The 26,801-nt window shown below is 36.4% G+C and overlaps 1 protein-coding gene across 35 annotated transcripts in view; it reads right to left on the minus strand.

Annotated features, from left to right (window-relative positions):
• MAP2 (microtubule associated protein 2) overlaps nt 1–26,801 on the minus strand; it is a 260,069-nt gene that overhangs the window by 86,343 nt on the left and 146,925 nt on the right. For 30 of the 35 annotated variants that reach the window (XM_033112978.1, XM_033112974.1, XM_033112977.1 and 27 more), the window contains one exon: nt 7,468–7,544. The gene's annotated coding sequence lies outside the window, so the exon portion shown is untranslated. Of the gene's footprint in view, nt 1–3,687; nt 3,707–7,467; nt 7,545–11,572; nt 11,592–26,801 lie in introns of those variants that run through there. The other 5 variants (XM_033112936.1, XM_033112937.1, XM_033112935.1 and 2 more) reach the window with 3 other exon arrangements.

The raw sequence follows: 26,801 nt of genomic DNA on the forward strand, positions 1-26,801 counted from the left end.
AAATTGCTACCTACTCTCAAAGAGAGTTTTAACCTTCAAGGAAAAATGAGTGATCATACACTTACTGCAATGCAGTATTTTCACAAAACCCCAAGCATTCTGCTGTCACAGGAAAATGAAACTGTGACAGAATTACTTAGCAGATAAATTCATTTTGTAGAATATTTAGGTGATAGAATGGCTTTTATTCAACACTGACATAATATTCTACACATATAAAATTATCACATGCACTGTTATCCTCCATATTAATAGCAATGTTTACCACTGTCTGAATAAATAGTACAGATGTAGCAAATACAAAATATAATGTGAGGCTTATATGATTATTTGAGTTCATCAAAACATCAAAATTCTTTCAAAAATCTTTGCAAAATTATCAACTGTGGGTTTTTTCCCTCTCAATATTTTACCTTTACTTGTTACTCCTTTTTCTTGAAAAGGGCATATCCTTTAGTTCAAAATGAGTTTTGATCATCCCAATTCATGTCTTTTTTTATAATGAATTTTAGAAATTCATCAAAGTACACATTTTTACTTTTCCCCTAATAGAGATTTCTAAATCTATTAATTAATCAATTGATCCATTTAGCAAGAAATTATTGAAGAAAACTAAGAGCAGTACAGGGCACCATGCTTTTTTAGCCATAATCCTTTTGGACATTAAGCTTATTTTTATAAGTTGATTTATAAAAAAATACCTTATTTGTGTGCTACTGTAAGAATTAACTGATAAACTGATGTAAAGAATACATTCACTATTTTAACATGATACTGAAATTATGATTCACAGTTTTATCTCTATGGTATGATTGGCATTTACTTTGCCAGGGCTTGAACTATTTGATCCAAATGTTCAACTGTATTAATTCTGTAGATAGATTTTGCCTTGGTATAACAGAGACTGCTTGCAGTTTACCAAAATTGCTTTCTTCTTTTTCCTGAGTACACAGAAGGAGTACATTTCCAAACCTCTCTTGTAGTTGGATGTGGTCATATGACTCAGCTCTAACCAATGCAATGTGAGCAGAAGTGATATATCCACTTCTGGGTTTAGCTCATATACAACTCCCACGTGCTTCTCCTTGGTCTTTGCCCTTCTACCAGTTGGATAGCTGGATGGAGACAATGACAAAATAAAGCCACAGATGAAAGGATTTGGGATCCCTGGTTTACTTTGAAGAGGACAGACAGCCTCCCAACCCAAACACTCACCCAGGACTGTTCAATGAGCAAGAAATAAAGTTATAACACATTTCTGGATCTATTTGTTTTAGCAATTAGCTAATCCTAACTAATATACTTGGTTTTGAAAAAAAGTATAATGAATTTTTTTTAAAGGATGAGACTAATAGAATAGGGTTGAATGAAACAAATTTAAGTGATTATCCTCAAGTAATTGCTTGCACAACAAATTCTGATGCCCATGGATGTTGGAGTGGGAGAAATGAGAAAAGAGGAAAGAGCCTTTCTTCCAGTGTCTCTTAAATTGCCTTTTTTATTTCCTGGTATGGATGGACAAAGATGGCTCAGCCTTCAGGTTGGTCCTCTTGTAATACCTGCTTTGTGGCCAAGACAGAATTTGCAATCACTTCCAGAGAATCTTAAGACAATCTAAAGGTTACAAGAACAAAGTGGAAGCACTGTCTTTCCTGAGATGGTAGAAGCTAGAAGCTTTTACACAAGGTCTCCTTCCTGTCTGTCCAGTCCATCTTCACCTTTCTTCATTGGCTTCACTTTTTTTCAGAGGAATAGTTGGCCCTCATTTTTATTAATATTAATTCTCCCTACTTGTTCTTTAACATATCTTTCCTGTCTCCTCCAGAGCTTTGTTTCCTTAAATATCCCTCTGTGGTCTCACAGTGTCAGCTTCTTCCTTCCCTTACTTTCTGACTATAAACATAGTCTTTTCTCCTATCCAAAACAACCAATTACACATACAAAAGAAATGACCAAAAGAAAAAATAACAAACAAAAACCAAACCACCACCGCCACCACCACCATAAAACCTATTTTGGAAATGTGCTACCTAGCATGACAACTCATTTCTTTTTCACCTAGGTAATTCCTCATTTATTTACCACTTAAACTTTCAATCATATGTACTCTTTTACTGTTGTTAACTATTAATGACAATTGTTTCAAATCTCATAACATGGTTCTGGAGGCATAGATATGGAAAAGACAAAACTTCTGCCTTTGAGGACTTCACAGAGCTGGGGGAAAAGACAGAGATGGAAAAATTACACACCAAGATGATTTTTTGGTAGTCTAGATAGGTATGTTTAAAAGGCTATGGAAACCCCTCTTTCACCAAAGGCACAGTTAATACCATTTGGGGGGGCCTGGAGAAGGAAGCTTCATAGAAGAAATGACATTTGAACTGAACGGACATAGCCTTTTGCAAATTAGACAAGGGGAAGATGGTTATTTAGGAAGAGGTTGCAGAAATAGCAAGGCAATAGTCACATGAGAAAAACATGGTATACAAAGACAAATAATTAAGTTGAGGAAGCAACAAGTAGCCTGCTGTGATTAGATAGAACGAAAGGCAATTGGGTAAGAAGGAGGGATTTGAGATTATCCAGAAATGGCTGCTTGGAGCTCTGTTTTGAAGGGAATTTAATAAGTTTGGACCTTTGTATTATAGGAAAATTTTAAACAGCCAAAAGAAATGATCTGATATATATATGAAAAATCACATGGTTCCAGCATGCAGGAGAGTCAGGTTATAAGTGTCAGAAGAAGGCAAACTCATCAAAGGCCATTGAAAGTTGCAGGTAAATTTACCAGAGGTCTGGGCTGGGGGAGCAAGAGTGCCCAGCCCTTAGATTATGAAGTCAGTAACCACATGATGATTTCCCCTCTTCTACTTAAGCAGAAAGCAGATTTCTACTGGTTTTGACTCCTTCTCCTGATTAAGGTTACCACTACTGGTCTATAGAATTTTCTGAAGACAAACATCCAGCAAAATTTGACTTTTAAGACCTCCCACCAAAAAACAAAAAAACAAAAACAAGACCTCCCACAGTAAGCCTCCCTTTTTAAGTGCCTCATGGCCAGTGAAAGAACTAAATGCATAGTAACCATTCATGGACCACCATTCTTTTATTCTAACCATTAGAAAAATGTAGTGTTTATCAGCACCACATTTTCATCTTTGCCTATTTCCATTTGGATGAACTGTTAAAAGCCAAGACTTAATAACAGCACCCTGCTAACAAGAACCACAGCCTCTTGCAGCAGGTGATACCCACCTCTGCCTACAGAATTGCAGCCCAAACAATCTGCTCAGAACTGCTGAGAAACCAGTAAAATGTGCTTCTGACTCAGCCCGTTAAGTAGGAGGACTGTTATTGTTATTTTAACTCCTGCCGGAGTATGTGGGCAATTCTCCCTTTTTCTGTCTCTAGTTAACCACGAGACATCCCTCTTTGAAACCACACCCCTGGAATAGGTTCTCGCTCACTAAGGGCCGGAATAGTTTGGGGTCTGGGTATGACTGCCAGCTGATAGTACCATTAGCCTAGCTGACATCCTAATTTACCAATCGAATTCATCCTCAGAATCTTAAATCAGCCTTCAAAATTATTCACATAGAATGCCATGGACCAGAGCGGAATCCTGATGAGATAGTAATCAGCGCAAGTCACCATACTGATTTTCCGAGAGGATAGTGAAAATACCAGGCTTTCTTTCTCCTTTCCTCAACTGTTGGGGTCTTGTGGTCCTACTGTTTGTCTTTCTCTTGCTAAATGTCTTCAGCCGTGCCAGCACTCATCAAGTGCTGCTCCTAAGGAATATTGTAAAAATAAAACAACAACAAAAATCAGCCTATTTTACAGAAAATTGTTTTAAGGGATTAACTTCACCTATCTGAAAATGATGAAAAGAAATAAATCTCTTCTGAAGATAAAGCAAAATCTAAGCAATGTCAGGTTGTGGCAAATATTACTTAGATAAAAGACTGCATGGACTAATAAAATATTTTCTGCTCTTTTAAAATGGTTTTCTCATTTCCACCTCACTAATTTGTCCCTAATTTATCTCTGTGTTTTTGGTACTGTAAATTAAGATTCAAGATTACACATCAGTAGGATAAAGTATTGTCATGATGCTGATGTGTCATGTGTCAGAAACATCCATGAAAGCACTTTAGCTTTCCAGCAGTGGTACACTCTATTAAGACAAACTGAAGGAATCTTTAAAAGGGCAACAACAACCACTGATGTGCAGTAAGGACAATTGTGTATGCTGTGAGCATCATTCCATAGAAACCCCTAGTCAGTGCTTCAACAAGCGAGTGTCCACCAAGATAAAGACGCTACTCTAGGCACAGCTCGGAACATCACACAGTCTCTGCTTTCAGTGGTAGGAGAGGATGCTGAGACCATGTCAGGGAGGTAAAAGATGCTGGTTTATACAGCACCTTGCTGGCCACAGTAGGGGTATGGGCTTTATTCTGACCGTTAGGGGCCGTCATTTGGTGAATTTTGAACAAGAGAATCGTTATCGATTGATAAAGATTGATAAAAGATCACACAGTGTGACCAAGAGACTATAGGTGAGTAGGATAGAGGAGGCTACTGCAATAATCAAGGTGAGAGAGTGGATTCCAACGATACAGGTAGAAATAGGGAGAAATGATCAGGTACTGGATGGGCATGAGGTTGGAACTATTATCTGCTCTGCGGCTTAAGGAAGTCAATGTCTCTAACAGGCGTTGGAGGCCTGGGAAGAAACCAAGTGTCAGGGCTGTTTACTACTCTGTAATGTTTACATGGGGCTTTGGTGTCAAAGAGATGCAGGTATTATATGAAGACTCCAATTTTAGAGAGATATATCAACCTTTGCATTTAGAATCACATGTATTAGGTTTGAAATTTCCATTTGTAAATTTTACAGAATAATGAGTAATATTAGCAAATGATTGCAAAGACTTTGTCATTTACAAAGCATTTCCTCTCCTATTATCCCATTCAATTTAATAAAATTGGCATGGTTAAATAATTACAAAGACAATTACTTGGTAAGCAACGTCAAGATAACAAAGCAAAATAGAGATATCTAATTAAATAGTCACATTTATGGTATCATTGAATGAATCTTTGTTGTTCTAAATAGCCTGTTTCTCACCCTGCGTCTTCATTGCTTTTCTAATATTAGCCTCTTCCCCCCCACTCACATGAAAGGATCCAAATAAACATTGGTGGAATGAATTAAACTGCTATTTATGTGTCAAATAGGTTAGGTGTTCACAGTTCTTTTCCTGATAGTCAGTAGCTTTGGAGTCTGAGAGTGATGAGTTTCAGTCCAGGCTCTGATCTTGAGTAAGTTCCATAACATATTTGGGCCTGAATTTCCTCATGTGCAAAATTTCAATGCGCTGCTGACCTGTGAGGTTTACATACAATCTTGCATTTACTCATATTTGTCCAGCAAAGGTTAGTTTTTCACCCCCAACTCTGCCAGAGTAATAATTTATTCCCTTCAGAAAATAAAAGTTATGAAAGATTCAATGTCTACAAATCTTATTACTGCTTATTGACATTTTTTTTTTACCTTAACCAAGTTCTAGACTTAATTGTTAGAGAAAATTTGAAACAAAAATCTTTTCTTTTAAAAAGTATCTCATGGTTTTTGAATGGAATATGAGCAATGAACATTGGGCAAATAAGACTGTTTTTCTTTTAAGCATCTTTTAATTTCAAAAGTAGTATTTACACTGTTTTGGGGAATATTCAGTATTTCATCTATGGGGAAATAAAACAGATTTCAATTACTGTGTTATGGCAAAAGCAGTGAATCACGAGTCCCATTAGTTAGCAAGATGCTTACAGCCAATAAAAAAAGTATTTTTTTCCTAATGAGAATAAAATGAAACATAAAAAGGATTGGCATGATATTATTACATATTAAGAACTTTGAATTTCTTATACATGAATCCTAAAGAAATATTAAATAATACTAAGCACCAGATGATTGAAACATTATAATGAGTCAACTTTATGACAGTTAGAATGAGTAAACCAGATCTTCTGGTATCAATATAGATGAAGCTCTAAATATAATGAGAGGTGAAGGCAAGCTGCAAAAGAATATCTACAGTATGATACTATTTATGTAAACTTTTAAAATGTAAATAATTACATGGCATATTGTATTACAAACGTCATTAAAGTATTAGAACAAACACAGGAAGGGTCATACTATCTTCAGGATGGTGACACCTTCTAGGAAGAAAGGAAAGGAAGCGGTATGCGCTTTTGCTCTTTCTGTGATGGTTTATCTCTTTAGAAAAGATCTGAATACCACACGTGGTGATCACTTCACAAGGCATATAAATATCTGATCACCATGCTGTATACCTAAAACTAACATAATATTGTATGTAAATTATAATTTAAAAATAAATTTTAAAAAAGATTCAAACTAAGCTGAATGTTTGCACTGGCTTAATCCATGCAGTTGATATTCAGGTATTTATTATACATTTTCTATATTTCTCTTTGAAAATTTTATAATTTTTCCTGATTAAAATAAAATAACAACGAAATAAAACAGCAAAGGATACATTTCTGTGGACAATTTAGGATTGGATATTCTATACTTCTAATAAAAAGAAACTAAATTAAAACACATTCTTCATTTCCTAGAATAAGAAATCATTCATTTGTATTCTTTCTGTAATACTACTCTGCTTATATTTTAGGAATTTTGAATTTAAAGCAAGATATAAAATAAAAGAAAATATTCTTTCTGTTTGTAAATGGAGCTCAGTATATACATTCCTTTATTCATGCAACAATCACAAAGTAACATATACAAACATAAAATCAATGTTTGCCTACTATGGCTCTTTCATACAGCAAATGTATTATATATTATTGTCTTTCTTAAATTCAGTTAGAACCAACTCAAAACCTAGGTGAATCTGATTACTAGACATTTCGACCACAACATGAAACTTCCACAATAAGAGCGGGGGCTGTTCTTCTTTCCAGTGTCTGCAGCTCCCAAACCCATGTATGCAACCTTGGGTGAACTCCTGTATCGACCTGCCTCTGCTCTTGCTGCCTCATGCCCCTAATCCATAAAATGGGAATGATCCCTATATCTACTCACAGGGTTACTGTAAGGAGTAAATAGTTGAATTTATGCAAAGTAAGTCATGTAGCTTCAAATCTGGCACATAAGAAAATACTATTGGTATTGCTAGCAGGGGTGACAGGCTTATTTCAATCCTCATTTCGGAAAAAAGATCTTTTCATTTGTTTGCTATTAAATCTTTTAAAATATTACATGCTATTTTAATAATCCTAACTTTATTAACTATAGAATTCATGTGTATTTCTCCCTTATCAAAATGAATTGATATTTAATAAAGATTTTTTAAAATATATGTTTAACAGTTCTTTTTCACAATTGTGGAAAACTCTTTCATTGTAGAGAGGATAGGGGCTTACCAATTCAAGGAAGTAGTAAAATGGTAAAGTTCGTTTTGTTATGTTCTCAAAGGGTTGATAAGTTCTGGCTTCTTTCTGTAAAAAAAGAAAAGTCAAGAACCATATGATTTCATTCACTTGTGGGATAAACTGAAAGCAACAAACAAGAAAACAAAAACTCATAGACACAGACAACAGTTTAGTGGTTACCAGAGGGTAAGGGGGAAGGTATTAGGTAGGAGAGGGTAAAGGGGTCAAATATATGGTGATGGAAGGAGAACTGACTCTGGGTGGTGAACACACAATGTGATGTATAGATGATATATATCATTGAATTGTACACTTGAAACCTACACAATTTTACTAACCGATGTCACCCCAATAAATTTATTAAAAATTAAAAAAAAGATTTTAGGAAATTAATAATTTAATCTTTGATCCATGTACATTAATTACATTATGCAAATCAATACCAAATTCAACTCATGTCTTTCTCTTTTTATATTGGGTAACTATGAGACCATGTGATGAATTTCATCGTTGTTGTTTATAGTCATATGTTATTTACAACCTGCTAGGCATTCTTTCAGGTGTTTGGAATAGAGCAGCAAAAATGCTAATTGCTACATACTTTTTCTCACTTTTTAGCTTCATTCCAGTGAAGAAGCTACATAAGGATTACATCCAAGGAAACATAAAATTTTTAATTGCTTATGGCTAATAAATAGCAGGTATTTGTATTACCTCCCAAAAGAATATATTTATCCTGGTATATTGTAAATTATATCCAGTAAGCTTTAAAGGATTGGGCCTCTAGCCCAGTTTGTATTGATTCTCCCCAACACAGGATGAAGAGGACTTTTTTTTTTAACAACTAATTAAATTTTCTATATAGGTACTAAACTTATTCCGACATTCAGAACCCTAAAAGTCACTCTGGATTAGTACTTCTGCTTAGAAACCGCACTAGAACAATGCTGAATATGTCTTACTATATGGGACCTAAAAATAAACACAATTACTGGAAGGCACTAGGCTTGTTATGTACCGCATAAGCTATGCAGCTGTAATCATCCTCATCCACAGAAAAGACTACAAAGGGATATCCATCACAAGCAATTGTCCTTAACTGCAAGAGGCAGAGATGAGGCCTGTTCTGTAGTCCTGGGGTCTTACAATAGGGGTCTAAGTCTATGTATCGCCACGTGTTTGCACCAGGGCCGGTGTGATTTCATCCCTGGTAGTGTGGACTCCATCATATTCTCAAGGAAGATGTTGCTTTGTAAGAAGAAGCCCTAAGACTCAAACGGATAGCTATGAACTCTTCTTCAAGGCCCAGTAGGAAATGTGAATTTGGAAAGACAAGAAGCAGGTGGCTCAGTTCTTTTCTATGACCTTTCAAAGAACAATGTGTATATGGATATGAGCCGACAAGGGTTTGATTTAAAAATAACAAACACTGACCAGGTCAGGTCTTGTATTAAGTGCTTTTACATGTGTTAGCTCGTTTAGTCTGTGAGCATGCACACACAACGGGCAGCAGAGAGCAAGTCTGTTAATGCATATTAAAGTTGGAAAGGCTTAACAGTTGTTTAAAATAAAGAATATTCTGTAGGCAAGAAGAAACACAGTAGAATTCTCCATTCCCACAAATAATCTGACAGTTATTTTAGGAAAAACATTTGACTGCCCAGACCTTTGCACACCATGCCCCCCCACACTTGTAGTCTAATTCAGTAGTTTTCAAATTTAGATTATATTTATGCATGATATTATATATTTATACACTTATATGACATATATTTATATATGACACATATATTGATAATAACATTATACACAATAACTTAAGACTAAACAATTTTATGGGTTGGTTAAATGAAAAGCAAGTTAAACCTCATAGGCTGATTTTAAAACAAAAATAAAATGGTAGACCAGCTCTGGACCTTGTCCTGATAAAAAGAGTCAATGTTGTATAACATATCACACTTTATACCCTCTTTAAATGCCTTATTGCCTATAAATTCCTTAATGTGAATTTTTCTGCACTTTTTCTTCATCATTTTCATAGTACACGTGTATCCACGTGCATAAATGTGCAAGTACAGATTATATACGTGTGCATGTAACTCTAGTAAAAGTAAGGGGAAAAAAGTTATTTTATGAAACAGGGGTCAGCAAACAATGGACTATAGACTAGATCCATCCTACCACTGACTGTTTTTCTAAATACAGTTTTATTGGCATACAAACCACGTCCATTCTTTTCGGTGTTGTCTGTAGCTGCATTCATGCTACACTGCCAGAGCTGAGTAGTTGTAACAGAGACTGTATGGCCCTTTTCATATTTATATATGACCCAAAATATTTACCATCTGGCCTTTTACAGAAAACATTCACCGACACCTATTATCAAAGAACACATTCATCATTTGAGTAACACTAAAAACAATATTTTAAAAAATAATACCGTCTTTCAGTCTTTCCAAAATTAACTCAATAATTATATATGAATGAGAGTAAAATTCCAGCCTTAAACACTTAAAGGCTACTTTCATTCCAACAGAATTTAGAAATGATTGGCCAAAGAATGAGATGATTATTAGAAAATTGAGAGTACCTAATACCTATTAGTCATAAAAATCATGCCCCATTGATCCATCATCTCGACTTTTGTGTGTTTTTTGTTTGTTATAAAATTAAAATGAGTATCTTTTTTTCTAGACTTTATGAGAAAGAGATAAATACCATCTGGGGTTTATTTTTTAAAAAGCAACTTATGGCCGATTCCACAAGGCACATAAAATTGAATAGTCATTTTAAATTAACACAGTGCAGTTAGAAGTGATCATTTTTATTCCATGAAAAAAGGATTAAATTACTTTCATACAGTTTTTGCTAAGAGTATTATTTGGCACAGTTTTAGTGTTTGAAACATTACATAGAGTGGCTGCAACATCCCTAAAACCATATTAGCAAACATTTATAAAGCATTTATTACGAGCCAGGCAATGTTCAAAACACTTCATATATATTAATTAATTTATTCTTCCCTATCAGCCTGTAAGACAGACGACTATTATTATCTCCACTTTACAGAAGAGAAAATTGAGGTCAAGAGACTTCAATGCCCTTCCCCGCATGATACACCTAGAAAGTGGCTAAGACTTTCAGCCATATATCAACTCCTTATAGCCCAAGAGTTGGTTTTAGGTCTTACAAATCTAGTTAAAGACAATTTCAAGCATAAAGGCTTTGTGGCTCCTCTGAGAAGTGGTATTTCACCAAGGGCAACTTTCCATTTACTGGAACTCATATGGGAGAGCTCCCTCACTGCAAAAGTTTTAAGCCTTCCTCACTATAGAAATTTTAAGTCGCCTTTTCCCTAATTTCTTAGCTCCTTAGCCCCTGGCTTTGATTACTCTTCTATTCGGTTTCTGAATCCTAGACTAAAGATTGCTCCTAGCCTGAATCACAGAATGTCTCTCAGATAACTGCTTAAAAGCCTGTGACTTCCCAACATCTCCCAAGCCATTCCGTACCCCACAGGTCAGTTATACTTGTTGATTGTAATCATTGGAGCCTAATGTTCTTTCCAACCCATTCTGGGCCCAGTTCCCGGACAATTAACACCACTTAAATGACTGGTTGAATGGCCACAGGCTCTATAGAGCTAACGATTTATTAATTAAAATCTATTTTTCCTCATTCAGGGGCCTTGGGGATACAGAGGATACCCCAGCAAGATAGCCAGTCCCAACCAAAGAAGACACATGGTCTTCCAGGTGGATCTCGGGACCACTTTCTTTCATCCAAGGTCAGATAGGGTGAGAGTTCTGTGAATTTCCCAAAAGGTAGGGACAGCTCTACACCCCTGCCCAGCAGGAAGCATATACAGAAAAACAGACCTTCTGTCTCTCAACTTCCCATAAAGATTTTATGGGGATCACGTCTCTCAAGGGGAAAACAAGGCAGGCAGTTAGACATAGGCATTGGGTCTCTGAATTCCTGCATAACTCATAGTATTCAACTGCCCAAAAGATCTCCCTTCTCTGTCTAAAACTTCCCCTTTTCTCTGTAAACAAATGGGTACAAGATACCTAACCAGATTAAACTGGCTACTCACACCACTCACACCAGTGCAGTTTAAAAAGATGAGGTAATAGCCTCTTGCAAATCACAGGTGTCAATCAAGTGGTCCCACTCCTGGAAAGGAACAGCCGATTCTAGAGAAAAAAAGGACAAAAACTCCAAGTTCTTGCCAGTCAGGGCCTTTTGAGCCTCTTCTTTTGCTGGGCCTGCTCCAAACTCTTTGGAGTGTACTTTTCTCCTAATAATGCCACCTTGGGCCCTTGAGCCATTCTCTACTGCTTGGGTCCAGGTCCGCTTCTAAGTGTACTTACTATCTCTTCTAATAAACTCCTTTCACCACTTTCTGTGTCTCGTTCAATTCTTTGCTCGAGACACCAAGGACCTGGACATCGTGCAGAGGAAGGACTCACTCTCCGGTAACAGAACTACTAACCACATATATTATTCAGCATATTCAGCTCCTTGAACAAATGGAAATTTACTCAGCTGCAGTTCTGCCTCTGTTCTCTACTCCATTTTTTTTCTATCAGGATTATTTATGACACTTTCCTGAACCTCTTAGAGCTGGGTTATAACATCCTTGAGACTCATGACTGTTATCAGTCAACTGGTTAACTATATTGCAGGTCTAGCCTACATGCGATAGAGAATAGGACGTGTGTTGGCATCACAAAGTAAGTTGAGTATATCAGTTATTGAGGAATCCAAGATAAACACTTGTTTAGCTATAAACAAAATCATTTTGGACAGTTGATTACTCAGATAAAAAGGAAGTGCATACCATGCACGGAGGCGCATATGATACATGTTTGGCTGTTGGCATATTTATGTGCAAGTTATGTGACACTTGCACTATATCATTGAAGTTAGAATGATAAATTCACGCAGACTTTTAGAATCTTGTGAAGAAAATATTGGCAAGATGTGGTTTTCTTAACTGATGTTAGGAGCACATGTTTCATTAAGCAATAAAGTCAAGAAAATCTTCCCTGGATTGCCAGGCCAGGATATACTTTTCATTAACCTTTGAAACACAGTCTAGCCTAAGTATCATTTGGCCATTTTTCGTGTTTTGATAGACTTTATCAGCTAAGCTAAATACTGAGATGCTTGAAGTGGCTGGAATTCTGAATAGCCGGAGGCTAACTTAACCTCATTGTCTAGCATTAGCCTACTCAGTTAGCTCTCAAATAAACAATAAAAACATTGTTCGTGACATCCTCTATCAATCTGCTCTGAGATTTTGAACAGTTCATGTAATTCAGTGCACTTGTCCAAGAAAACAAGATTTCAAATACTGAGAACTGAATTTCCAATACTCTTGGGAAACTATTCACTGTCCAAGCAGCCTTTAAATAGGAGAGCAGTGACCAACATAAAATCATCTAGTCTAACACTCTACTAAATAGTTTCTGTTCCCTAACAGGTTTACAAGCAGTTCATTATCACTCCTTGTGAGTAGCTGAAAGTCACGGTAAACGAAAACCAATAATAGTTGAACAGATCAGAGAAAGATTTCTTCCTTGGGGTTTTCTTTTAGGGGAATGTTATTGTTCTTGCAAAAGAAACATACTTCAAAACATACATTTAAAAGAATTAAGGACACTTAACAAAAGCTCTATTCAAAACATACGGTCTCAAGTTGACCAGAGAATCTAGGTAAGGTAGACAGTAAGAGTTTCCCCTTTCATTCAAACCTGCTACTCCAGGCGATTGCCAAGGACTAGCAGACTGGGTTAAGCTGACTTCGTAGAACTTATCTAGTCTTGTTCAAAGCATCTCAACATAACTCAAGGCAATAAAAAAGGATACAAATAGGTGAAGAATAAAGGATTGATTTAGTCAGAAAAGTCAGGCTTGAGTCTCTGAGTCTCTACATAGTAAAGGTTTATATCCTGTTCATACAAATCCTGAGTGAGCAGGGTGACTCTTCAGGCTACCTCTCTCCCATGCAGTGACCTGGCAGGTGTGGGTACATTCTCTTTGGCTCCAGGATTACTGCAGCAGGGAGAAAGACATCCGGAAGGCCGTGCATTGGCTCTTCAATGTGTCAACACAGCAGTGACACAAATCACTTCCTCTCACAGCCCACTAGACTTAACTAACCATTAACATGCCTCTGCCTAAATGCAAGGGACTGAGAAAAATGTAGGATAAAATGGAGTTTGGTAAGCAGTACAAATCTCTATCACAAGAGCGAAAGAGGTATGATGACTCCAGTAGCTACTTTAGGGTAGCATTGAAATTCCTTCATTTTTGAAAAAGGTTGAAAAGAAATGATGCTCACTGATAACACCTGAAAACTTATTTTGCTAAATTGTTAACATATGCTGACTCTAATTTCATACATAAACATAAATATTTTATTTTATGAATGAATTGACACTGCAATATAGAGACTCTTGGTTATTAAGGGGGCACACACGTCAACTGTTTTTACTTATTTATACCGGGGGTTCCAAAAAAATGTATACACATTTTAAGAGATGGTCAATGTTGCTCACGCAGTAGTTCACCGTAATCAGTAGTGTCTGAGCACTGATGGTAACCACTTTGAGCACCTCTTGGATTTGCAGAAGTCAAATGGGACTTGTATTCATCTTTTGTTATCAGTATATACTGAGTATTACAATTTTCATAGTTTTTTCCTTTCTTAAAATATGAATATATTTTTTGGAATCCTCAGTAGATTACACTGCTGTTTTCTGCTCTGAATCAAAATATATCTGAGTAATGCTTCTTTCCTGGACAGAAACCATTTGTTCATTTGTTTCTAATATTCATGCAAACACTAACAATTTTTTAAGTAGTATAATAAGTTAATGCAGATACGGAGGTTCATGTAGTATAAGGAGAAGGAATTGAGGAAGGGCACAATTGGGCTCCACAAAACTTATCTTAATGATAAAAACTAAATTTCTAGGCCAGGCCTCAAGGGCTTCTGTACCATAGCTATACCCTACTTTTTCAATTTTATCCCCAACTGTCTACCATCACAAGCCCTCACGTCTTCCATGATGAGTTCATTTCTAGACCTATTAATTGCCCTTTTCAATTCAGCTTCCTGTTTTTCTTCTCTCCTTCTGCAAAGTCCTCTTCGTTTTCTTTACTTCCTCTCTCCTTGCCCACCCTCCTCCCTCCCTTAGGTTTGTCAACATGTAGTTGAATGGCAGCTCTCCTCCATATGAAGTCCTCCTCAAACACCTCCAGGAATGTCTCTGTCCACTGGTGTATGGCTCTTGTTTCTACCACTTATTTGGTTGTCATATAAACTACCTTGTATTGTGAATTAAGGCTCCTTGAAATTGTAAGACATTCACATCCCTGCCCTTTTTCTTTGCTTTATTTCAACCCCAGAAGCCACTGGTTTCTATCAAATAGATGAATTCTTTTTTTCATAGTATTTTGAATTCAAAATGAATACAAATGAAGGACAAAAACACTAAACCACGTAAGAGTATATAATGCACTTCAAATAAGGCTGCCATATTATCAAATTGTCTCAAGACGTATTAGCAATTGACATTCCTACCACTGTCTAATTCCCTATACCATCAGCAGCACTGTGTATTATTTATTTGTTTAATGTCTTCCCCACCCAACTTCAATTAATCTGTAAGGTCCAGAAGGGCAGGGGCCAATTTTCTTTTGTATTTACTATACTTCCCTCTCTGTCTGGTAGCAAGTACTTACTTACTTGTTCAATAACTACTCATCAAATAAATGAAAAATTGAGGTATGTACTACAGAAAATAGAAAAGAGTGCTGATGCTTTATATTAACTCCTGTGTTCCAAGAAATGAAATCTTATCTACATGGCTTCACTGTTTCCCTGTTTTGAAAGTGGGTAATTAGTAAAGGTTGAATGAATGAATGAATGGTAACAGTTTATTTTTCCTAACCATTCTGACTAGAGTTTGATTAAATTTTGAAATAAAAATAACTTCGGCGGTAAGAAAAGATGAAATAGGACCATTTGTGACAACATGAATGGATCTTGAGATTATAATGCTAAGCGAAATCAGTCAGACAGAAAGAGTAGACAACCATATGATTTCACTGATATGTGGTATACAAACCAAAAACAGAACAAAACAAAAAAAAACACAAGCAAATGAAATAAAAATAACACAAACTTTGGCTATGGAACCCTGGCCTATCACCTGGCTGTGGAATATATTGGACAGACTTTCTAACTTTTTGGAACCTCAGGTTTATCATCAGTAAAATGGAGATTATTACTAAGATTTCCCTTACAATGTTGCTGCAAGAATTAAATAAAATCATCTCTAGAGAAGTGCTTTGACAATTGTGGAAAACTGTGCTGTACCAATATCAGTCTTCAAACAGGTTTCTTCACCATTCAGCACTACTCTATATCCTCGTGAAGAGATGACATATCAACTTGAGCAGACCTCATGCTTCGATTCTTCTCTTTAGTTTTGTTTATAGCAACTAAGTGCCTTTTGTAAATGCTCAAGACATAGGGTTTCTTTGAGAAGGATTGTGCCAGAGAAAGAAAGCTTCTCATTCACTAATAGCCCCAAGTTCACCTGCTGGGAGCCATCTGTCAACCTGCAGCAGCATACAGAGATTTCACAGAGAAGACATTTGGCCAAACCCGGGCGACAGAGCACCAGGCTATTTTTGAGGTCAATGTAAGCACTCCAATTCCAGCTGTGGTCTCTAGAAGTCACAATTCAGCTGACTGATGATGTTCTTTGCCTGAGCTCCCACACTCTCTGAGGAAGGCATTCCTGACTGCTGGATAATTTGAAAAGGCGTGCATTTAGAAAAGACGACTCCACCAGAGAGAGGAAAATACATGCTGCGCTGCAGTCATCTGACCGGAAAAATGAAATTCAGGCAAATCTACTTTTAGCCCAAAGACCTAAAAGCTCTTGAAGCAGAGGGATTTCATCAACTCACTGGAGTCTTGGGGAAGAGTTTACAATTAAGGGTGATGTCCAGCTGATTCAGGTCCTTCATCTTTTGCTGCATATTGTTTAAGAGGCAATGTATGATAACTTAATTAGCTCAGTGGGGACTAAGTTGGCAACCCCTTCTGTAATGCTAATTTGAAATATCTCTCTTCCTCCCCAAGTTATTTTCTTAACAGTGGCAGCCAACATTTTATTACTAGAGAAATTGCCAGTAATGATCCATTTTAAAAGGTGAAGATTTCTTAATTGAGTGAGAATATTACTTGCTGGCTGAGAGGATATATCAAAATAAAAGCGAGCCTTGAATGGTATCTGAATCCACTATCTTAGCACTCCCAGGTGTTCTGGAAATTCTACAACAATATTCATGCACACATGATACAATAATTCTCTCATCAGTATCTTAGAAATATTAAGACACACAAGGATATATCATTAAGATTTCACCAAACAAAAGGGGAGGACTTGGCATAGAGATGCCGGTAGTGGAGAGAGGGGGGAGTTTGCCTCCCTATAAATAGTCAAAGGAGGAGGCAGACGTCTGCTGGGGAGCTCTTTGAAATGTTTTTCCTTTCTTCTGTTATTCTGTCCGTGGCAGTGCAATTGCCCTTCTTTGTGCTCCTTTCAGAATAGTGTTCTATTATTGTGCTTTATTTAACTGGCTTAGATTTAAGTAGACACCACAGGGATGGAGGGAAGTGAGAATAGAGGAAGGAGGAGGGGCCTAGGGAGAAAGGGACTGTAGCCAGAAATCAGGGAACCCACAGCACCGTGTTTGGAAAGCCTTTTATCTAAAGCTCCTAGTAAACACTTAACATCTATAATCAAGCCACATGTTTCTGATTTATACAAAAACATATGAAAATAAGATTAAAGTCTAAAGTGGAAAAAAAAAAAAACAACAACAGCAAGTGAGCCAAAGAAGTTGCAAATATTCCAGCTGTTCTAATTACTGTTGTTCCAAAGGAATGAGAGGGCTGTTGATGCCTCGCTTGGGTTCCTCTGGGCTCCTCTGGGCACCCCTAGGGGATGACATCAGCCACCTTTGGTATTTGCAGACACAAAAGATTCCTTCAGAGGTAGGGTTTCACCCTCAGACTCTCAGAATGGTTTTTAGAGCTACTCTAGGCTAAGCAACAACCATCAGTCCTTAAACAGAATTATTGAGATTTCAAAATGTATTGTCTTTTAAAATCATGCCTCCCAACAATCACATTACAAAAAGTCACGTTTGGAGTCTTAGAGTGGTCTAACTCCATGTGTGGGGCCAGGCTCCCCCACTCCCACTGACAGCCTCCATCCATCTCCTGGGATCTCCCCAACACTGAAGTGTAACAGCCTGCTCCGTGAGTGCCCCTGCACCTACGGACTTGCCTCATTTCACCCTTAGCAGGCTTTGCCTTTAGAAGCACCTTCTTAGAGAAGGAGTACAGATCCTACAGTCCAGCGGTTTGGTTTGGCTTTGCCTAACTTATTTATGATTTTACTTTGTTCATCTCATATCCATCCTATTTTTTAATGTAATGCCAAACTGAGAGTCATTCAGATAAAAGCAAACTCATGAAGCTAAAGAAAAGGGGAGAAAACAGTTTGAAAGGAGACTGGAAGCCATTTGTAATGTTCTCTTTGCCTCATATTTTGGGGGTCTCTATCTACTTAGCATGAACTGAATATGTTTTTCCTCTGCTCAGCAAGTCTGCTTTAAGGTCTAAAAGCACTCTCACTGGTTCTTTGGAGACTTCCTGGTGACTGTAACAGGGGGATGAGACCCCAGTGTAATAGAAGGTAATCTTACCATTAGCCTCCAGAAATGGACTGAAAACTATCACAGTAGGGCACAGACTCATGAGATTCTGATATAATTTTAAAATAACACTAAAATCTGCAATACGGATTTCTACTCTACTAAATTGTTTGCAAGAAAACACATGTAACTCTGATGCTAGACCAAAAGATAGGAACTTCTGTCAGAAGAAAGTTAAATGCTTCTCTCTCCTCAAATAAGAGGCTCTTTGAAACTTGTTCTAATGGGATGTTTTCATGCCTTGAAGGAGCCCAGGCACTATCAACACAAAACACATCCACCATTCCTTTCTCACCATGTTCTCGACTATAGTATTGACTGTGTGTAGTATCACCTAATAGTCTAAGTTTCAGTGTAAATATGTCTATTTAATAGTTCTCTCATTCAACAAATCATTTGCTATAGTTGCCTACTAAACAGCATAGTCAGTTTCCAGTGGGAACCACAAGGAATAGCATTTATGCCATTACATGGCAGCTGAGAAACTCAGTCACAACAGACGTACGGGAAATTTCTGGTTTCCAATTTCCCAGAGAGTTGGTTTTGAGCATCATACAAATGAAGTCAGTTCTATGAAATAATTAAAATCCGATTCCTCAAAAAGAAATAATCGGTGACGGTATTTTAAAATAAATCATTATTATTGTAATTAAGCCTCCTTAAAAGTCAAGCTAAATTTCTTAATCTGATGACTTCATAAATGAAATGCAAGTATTTTTTAAGTACAACTAGGGTAATAACTATAAAATGCATTTTTTTTGTCACTCAAATTTTCAAGAATTGATTTCATTATATTGGCTAAAAGGTTTGAATTCCTTTCAAGTAAAAGCCTATAAAATAGAGATGATTGTCAGGATATTTTTTAATTGAATAACTTCATTATTAATGCCCAGTAAAAGTGTTGAATGAAACGAAGCATAATTCAAGTGATACAGTACACATATCACAGAGCTATCTCTTTTAGGCAAAAATTTTGTAAAAACTCGTATTTTACAAAAATCCAACAGACCTGTCTTTCAGCTCCTTTATAGGGTTACACAGAGTTTTGTTCTTCTTCTCTTCTTTTTCCTGTTTTTGGTAGTGATCCATGCTGGTAGGTTTTAGGGTCACTTTATATAATGTAATATTTGGTTTCCTTTTATATTCTCTGCTTGTTAAATTATAACACCTGGAAGCAATTTTCTCATGTTCACACTATTCCTGCGTGTAAAGTGCTACTTCTGGAAGCTTCTTTTAGAAAAGTGTCAGACAGTTGTGCTTAGCAAGAGACTCATGTGTTATACTTTGTTCATTATAAATCTGTACTTTTGTTGATGACCGTGAATTTCGCTAGATGCTAACTGGGACTGTTAGACTCATATATAACTCAGTTCATTTTCTTTTTTATGGATACTTCTTGCAATGAGAACTAGTAGAGTGGGTACAGCAAGAGGCCGCTTCAGATTGGAAAAAATGGCTTTGGAGCCAGCCAGAGCTCTGTATAGCACGTTATTTAATTTCATTGAGCCATAATTTTTTTCATCTTAAATTGTGGATAATAATATGTCTTCCTTGGAAAGCAATTTTAAGGACTAGGGATAGGCTAGAGAAAGCCTCATACACAGGGTCTGACAGATACTGAGTGTTTGTTACTGGTACTAGTATTATTATACAACAGTACAAATTGTAGGAATGGTCTGTCGAAACACTGAACAGAAAAAGAATGTTGTTATTTATTACGTTCTATTGAACTTTCCAGACATGGGCAGACATCACAATCATCCAGGATCCTGGTTAAAAATTCAGAGTCCCGGTTTCCATTCCAAAGATTCTGATTGCAGAGGTCTGGAGTGGGTCCAGGAATCTACCCGTTCACAAGTAAGTACTCAATATGATCCATAAGAGGGTGTTTGGGGGATCACAATTGAGAAATAAGCCCAAATATTTCTTCCTAGAATTTATGGATTCCCTTCTCAAAAAAATCTGCTTTTTTTGTTTTTGTTTTGTTTTGTTTTTAGCTTTCTGTGTGGATGACTGTCACTTTATAAAATTTAATGAAAGGTTTGGATTGACGCCAAAGTAGACATGACCTTTATTTGTACAAAAGCTTCCAGGATCCCAGTTGTGTACTGCCTGGGAGCCAACGGACCTCAAGTTAAAAGCATTTGGGCTTAGGAATTAGATATTAACCATGTGCAGTTTAAAGAACTATTTTTGTACTCTAGATTTTACAGACTTACTGTGCAATGGAAAAAAATGTTGCCTTTACATCTATTACTTCCCAAATAGGTTTGATTGTCTATTTTGTAGGAGGGTTGTAAAGAATAATTCTCTACAAAACTGAATAGTAGAATTCTAATAAGGAGCTGTTTATTCTGTGAAAAATAACACAAGTTTCTACTTTGGGTAGCAAGGAATTCAGTAAAAACAAACTTTAAAGGCCACAGATTCTACCACAAGTTTTGGCACAACAGCAAGTTTTGGCATTGCCCTGCAAGTTGTGCCTTACTTCATGCATCTAAGCCCTGGAACAGAAATGTAAGGCAACACACATTTTCTTTTTGCTTGCATTACCCCCTGGGATTTAAATACTTCAACAATCCAGTGTTCTTAGGAACAAGACAAAAACCATTTCCTTGTCCTGGAAGACTGATTTCCCTGGTCTTATTTATACATCCAGCCTCAGTCTATGCCATGCTCCTCTTACCCTCTGCGTCCGTTACACTGGTCTCCTGAAATTGCCCCTACGTGCCATTCTCCTGTAACCACAGGGCCTTTCTATGTGCTCATGCTCCACCTGAATGGTCTTCTCTTTGCCTGGTTAATAATTATTTACTCATAGATCACAGCTAAATTATCCTCCTATTCAAGGTCAATTCCTGAATCTCTCCTTCATGGCCCTTATCACTGTTCTAACTTTGCATTTATTTATGTGATCGTTTGATTACAAACGTATTCCCCACTAGACTGTAAGCTTCATAAAAATAAGGAACATCATTGTTTTTGCAATCCAGATTTTTAGGACTCTGTGCTCTGTGACTATTAACTATATAGAAGAATGAATAGAAGAATGAATGAATGTTTGCATCATATTGCAACAAGCTAGCATGTATGATATAATACGAAACTCAATAACTCTTTAGGTAAAGGTCTAGAAATACATCGTTGGGCTTCAGTTTCACATGCACAAAAGGAGGGAATTTGAGCAAATGATCACTGAGTTCCTTATCAGTTTTAAAAATCAGTGAGTCAACAACCCAAATGTCCATCAGCTATTGAATGGATTAATAAAATGTAGCATATCCATTTGGTGGAATATTATTCAGTTATAAAAAGCAATAAAGTATTGATACTTGCTACAATATGGATGAATCCTGGAAATATTATGCTAAATGAAAAAAGCCTTTCACAAAAGACCACATAATACATTACTTCATTTACATGAAATGTCCAGAAGAGGAGGCAAATCCATAGAGAAAGAAACTAGGTTAGCAGTTGCCCATGGTTCATGTAAGGTAGAAATGGGGAGTGACTGCTAATGGGTCTGGGGTTTCTTTGGAGGGGAGGGTGACAAAAATGTTCTAAAATTAGATAGTGGAGATGGTTGCATAATTCTGTGAATATACTAAAAATCACTGAATTGTATCAGGTAAAAGGGTGAATTTTTGTATATAAATTACATCTTAATATAGCTATTACTAAAAAAAAATCAATGATTCAGTGGCTATGTTAATTAATTCATGGTTTTAGTATTAAAATCTAAATTAATTCGATAAATATTAACTTTTTTTTTTAGAAGTTTAAATTTTCAAAAGGTTTAAGCCCAAATAAAACATTCATTCTGAATATTTCTTCGTCACTATGATAGCGAATTATCCTCTGTCTCCTTAGATTTTGTTTTAAAAAAAATGCATGAAACCCTCTTCTTGATTTCAAGAAGCTTATCCAATCATATCTGGAATGGTAATTAACTATAACAAAGAATACGGTGAGAGTACAGAAAAAAATCAGGGGCTATGCTGAATCAAAGGAAAGATTATGTTGAATTTCAGTTATTCAGGAGAACATGGTATTTAAGATGAGCTTTATAAAGTTACATATGAACTAATCAGAAACAGTTTTGGAGACAAAGAGGAAAAACTGAGGGTTGCTAGATGGGCGGGAGGGGTGGGGGGTGGGGGGAGGGTGAGGGGATTGGAGGGCAGTCGGTGACCCCAGGATGGCCACGGGTTTGAAAATTAATCTGGGGAACGTAATTTGGTGGTTACCAGAGGGTAAGGGGGTTGGGGGGTGGGGGATGAGGGTGAGGGGGATCAGATGTATGGTGATGGAAGGGGAGCTGACTCTGGGTGGTGAACACACAGTGTGATTTATGGATGATGTGATACAGAATTGCACACCTGAAATCTATGTAATTTTACTAACAATTGTCACCCCAATAAATTAAAAAAGAAAAAAAGAAAAAAAAAATAAAGTTACATATGATTTAGGCAATGAGAGGACGAGGGATAGAAAAAAAAGCTGAGAAAATAACAGAAGCAAAAGAATAGAAGCAGGGAATGATGGGCAATGAGAACTACAAGTGGTTGACACACAGGGAATTATGGGAGATAGAACTGGAAATGTCAGTTGAAGCCAGATGACAGAGGGCTTGCAATCCTCGCTGTTTGCTTATTTATAGAATGTGTATTTATTCTGTAGTAACAGGGATTTCTTGGATGCTTTAGGTAAGATATAAATCAGCATGCTTTGAGAAAAATAATCGTGAATTAAAATGGATGAGTTCATCAGACATATGTGGAACAAGTGTCTTGGGAAAGACCAATAATCTTGGGACACAACAATGGTTGGGCAGGAGGGTTAAGGAAAAGCTAGCAAAGGGAGTAATGAAGAAACGACATGTCATTCTTGCAGAATCTAATGAAAACGAGATTCCAAAAAGAAATGGGTAGCCAATCATAACATCTTTTGATGTATGTCTACAGCAATCTGTGTCAGTTTTTCGATGTTTTATAACTTGTCAGAAGTTTTCACAGTCTGTTGTGGGTGGCAGAGTCAAGACTGAAATCAAGTTTTCAGTATTCTTTCCACTGCATCATTATTGTGGCAAAGAGAAGTCATTCAACAAAACGGTTAAGAGACAATCATTCAATTTTTAAATAAGATTAGCACAGAGGATCTATCAAAAAACATTTCAGCAAGTGGTAGGGTGGGGAAAAAAATCTACCAAAATGCTAAGAAGCAAATGGGACAGATTAAAAATGGGCCAATAAGTCAGGCGAACACGTGAGAGGAGTTTGGATTACAAAGAGAGTAAGAAGGTGACAGCTAGAAATATGAACAAGTTTCAGCAGCAAGCTTCTAGCCCGGGACTAAAAGAGTAAAAGGGTACCAGACTGTTAGAATCCAGCAATGGAGTATACCCACTGGGTAAAGTAGCCACTCAGTATTACATTGAAGACTTGATATGGAGGGAATAATATACCATATTTCAAAATCTGTTTGGTAGAGACTGACCCTGGGATCAAATTTTATGTTCTCTCTTCACTAATTCATCTTAGTTAATGGAACCGTCGTTTCTCCTTGGATTTATGTATATATCTCTTAAGATACTGGAAGGAAAAGAAAAAATATTAAATATTCACAATATCCCTCAACTTTCGAAAATGTTTTAAGTGTGAAATTGTATCCAGTGTTTATATATTTCCTAATTCTACCTGAAAGTAGAATGGCACCTACTTGGAAATGTACCTTGGATATATATAGTATGACATAAGAAATGTGTTGGTGAGTGGATGAATTTTGTGATTATTATTTTATTATACTACCTGGCAGATGTGATTAGTTATTCTGATCATTCAAAATAAAGCAACTTCAAAATACACATAAGGCTAATAAATATTTTGCTGAAGTTTAATATGAATATAACAGCAAATGATATATTTAATCTCATTAATGCCATAAGTTTACTGTAGAATCCTCTTAAAATACAAAAAACAGACCTTCTTTACCATGTGTCAGTTGAGTTAGCATTTGATTTTTTTGCTGTTATTGTTTCTTTAAATGGCAATCTAATTATGCAGTTACTCAGCTCCAAGGAAGATAGCCTCACAGAAGCAAAAGCAAGTGACTCATAGACATTATCTCAATTATCAAATGTCATAATTATTACATTCCAAATGGTGACATCAAAACAAATGAAGGCATTTGTATAGATTTTCCTAAAGCTTCTCCATATACCAAACTTAATTGAGATACATGCTAATTAACTAGATTCTGATTAGATTGGGTCCACAAAGTGAAGCTACTGTATTTTTAGCACCAATTTCCTTATTCTTTCTCCACATATTAATACCAAGAGGAACAACTTGCCTTTTCACTGTGTCTGAAAACTAACTATGTAGTCAGACTTGGCAACTCTTCATTTCTTTTACATTTTTACCCATGGTCATGTATTTAGAAATAGTCTTCAAGTAATTTTCTGAAAGAGCCACAATTCATAAAGACTGATAACTTATTATGAATGGTGATCTGTGGTGGTGTCAAGCAAATGGATGCTTTCTTAAAGAAAAGGCTTGATATATGATTTTGAATGAGAACGGCCATGTTACAAATTTGGAAAATTTCTATTCTACTGGGTCCTCTCATCAAAACATGAACATAGGTCACTAACAAACTACCTCTTATAAAATGAATGTCCACTTGAACATCCATCTATCCCCTGGTAATGGTAGCTGCTGTCCCCTCTCAAAAGGTCAAGGTCTTTGCTCATTCATTGATTTCCAGAAGATGTTAATATGGGACAACACAATACACATTTGATACTATTTAACTGTAAATTGAAATTGCAGGTCTTGCAAAAGGTGTAGGATTTCTTAGAATAGGAAGTCAATGTTGGAGAAATGCTCAAGTAATAGACAAATCACAGAAAAATGAAGATCTGATACGGTTAGACCAGATACTCAGTGAAAAAGGGAAAAATCCAGAAGGATGAGGATACAAAATTCACTTTAGCAGATAATTATTTGTATGGTAGAATAATTATAAAGAAACTAGAAAACTGATTAAGGTTTTGAATATTTTACAAAAGCAGCCTTTCTAAGGAGCATGCTGAGAAAGCCAAATGTAACATTAAAGGATGTTGAATTGTTCTCTACTAAAATTTGTGGGGAAATTATTCTCAAAAAAATAAAACAAAACATTTGGTTCATTTATTTTTTTCTTAGAATTAGCTCATTGTTACAATTACAATGTAAATATTTCTATGCATAGTTATAATAAACTTATTTCATAACATCTATTTCATTTTTTCAAACTAAAGATTGCCTCGCACTTTTTTCAGTTTTTAATGAGATTTGACCTTTGAGGAAGATTCACTTTAAATGTCCCCTTTTCTGATACCAATTATTGTCAGATGAGGTCCTCTTATACACATTTATGTTTAATACAAAAGACCTAATTTTGAATAAATCTATTTCCATAAGTGCCATCTAAAAGTCATGCAAACTGTCTAAGATATTAAATTGAGTCTTACCAAAATATTTTGTAGAGAAGACTACTAATGAATAGCAGCTAGAAGACACTCATTTTTAAAATTGTTTCTTAGAGTAGTCCAGTTACCTCTACCTCAATATTTTTCTTTCAGAGATTATTCATTCACCTTTGCATATTCTCTCTCCCTCTCTCTCCTGCCCCGCCTCCTGCTGCACTAACTAAAATACAGTGGGAAATTCTTGACTGTTTAAAACCTCCACCTCTCTGATTATGTACAATAAACCATAACCAGATAGTCTTGTTCAGCCCCTGGAGTTTTTAGGATTTCTGTGGGGAGGCCATTAGATGTGGGAGTTTATTTTAATCTGCAGAAGTACTCTGGGGATTTGCTGACACTAACGCTTTGTTTTCCCTGTCCCCTTATACAACATGCCTGGCAAACTATAATTATTAGTATTTCTTTTACAGCAGGATAATTATTTGTTATTTTTGCTTAAGTAATAAAAGAACCTAACAGTGTTCTCCCCACAGACAAGAATCATATGCACAGGATTACTGGTCTGTAAGATCCCAACTGCTCTCCATCAAACAGGCTGCCACTGTAAGTTACCCCAGTGAAATTCCAAAGACAATTTTATGGAAATCCTTTACAAAAAGGTTCCAAGAGAAAGCAAGATAGACACATTTAACATCTCCCTTTTCGTAGTTCCAATTATCTTTTATCTGCTGATGTTCACACCAGAGAACAAACGTATCATTAAAATGACTGTTGGTAAGATTCTTAAGACCAGGAGCAAAACCCTTTTTGGTACAACTTATAGGTACTGAACGCCCATAGGGCACTGAACGCCCTATGTGACAGTGACTTTGGTTAACTCAAGGGCCAAACTACCAAATCAGCTTATCTGGATTAGGGCAGATCAAGGCAGGGATTTACACAGTGTTCTTGTCTCAAGGGTACTGGGCACAGACTTAATGAATATCTCGGTGTCTGATAGGAATACTAAATTGAAGCTGTGATTCAACAAATGGAATCATTCTAC

This window comes from Rhinolophus ferrumequinum, chromosome 8 (assembly GCF_004115265.2).
Source record: "Rhinolophus ferrumequinum isolate MPI-CBG mRhiFer1 chromosome 8, mRhiFer1_v1.p, whole genome shotgun sequence".
In the NCBI taxonomy this organism is placed as follows: Eukaryota; Metazoa; Chordata; class Mammalia; order Chiroptera; family Rhinolophidae; genus Rhinolophus; species Rhinolophus ferrumequinum.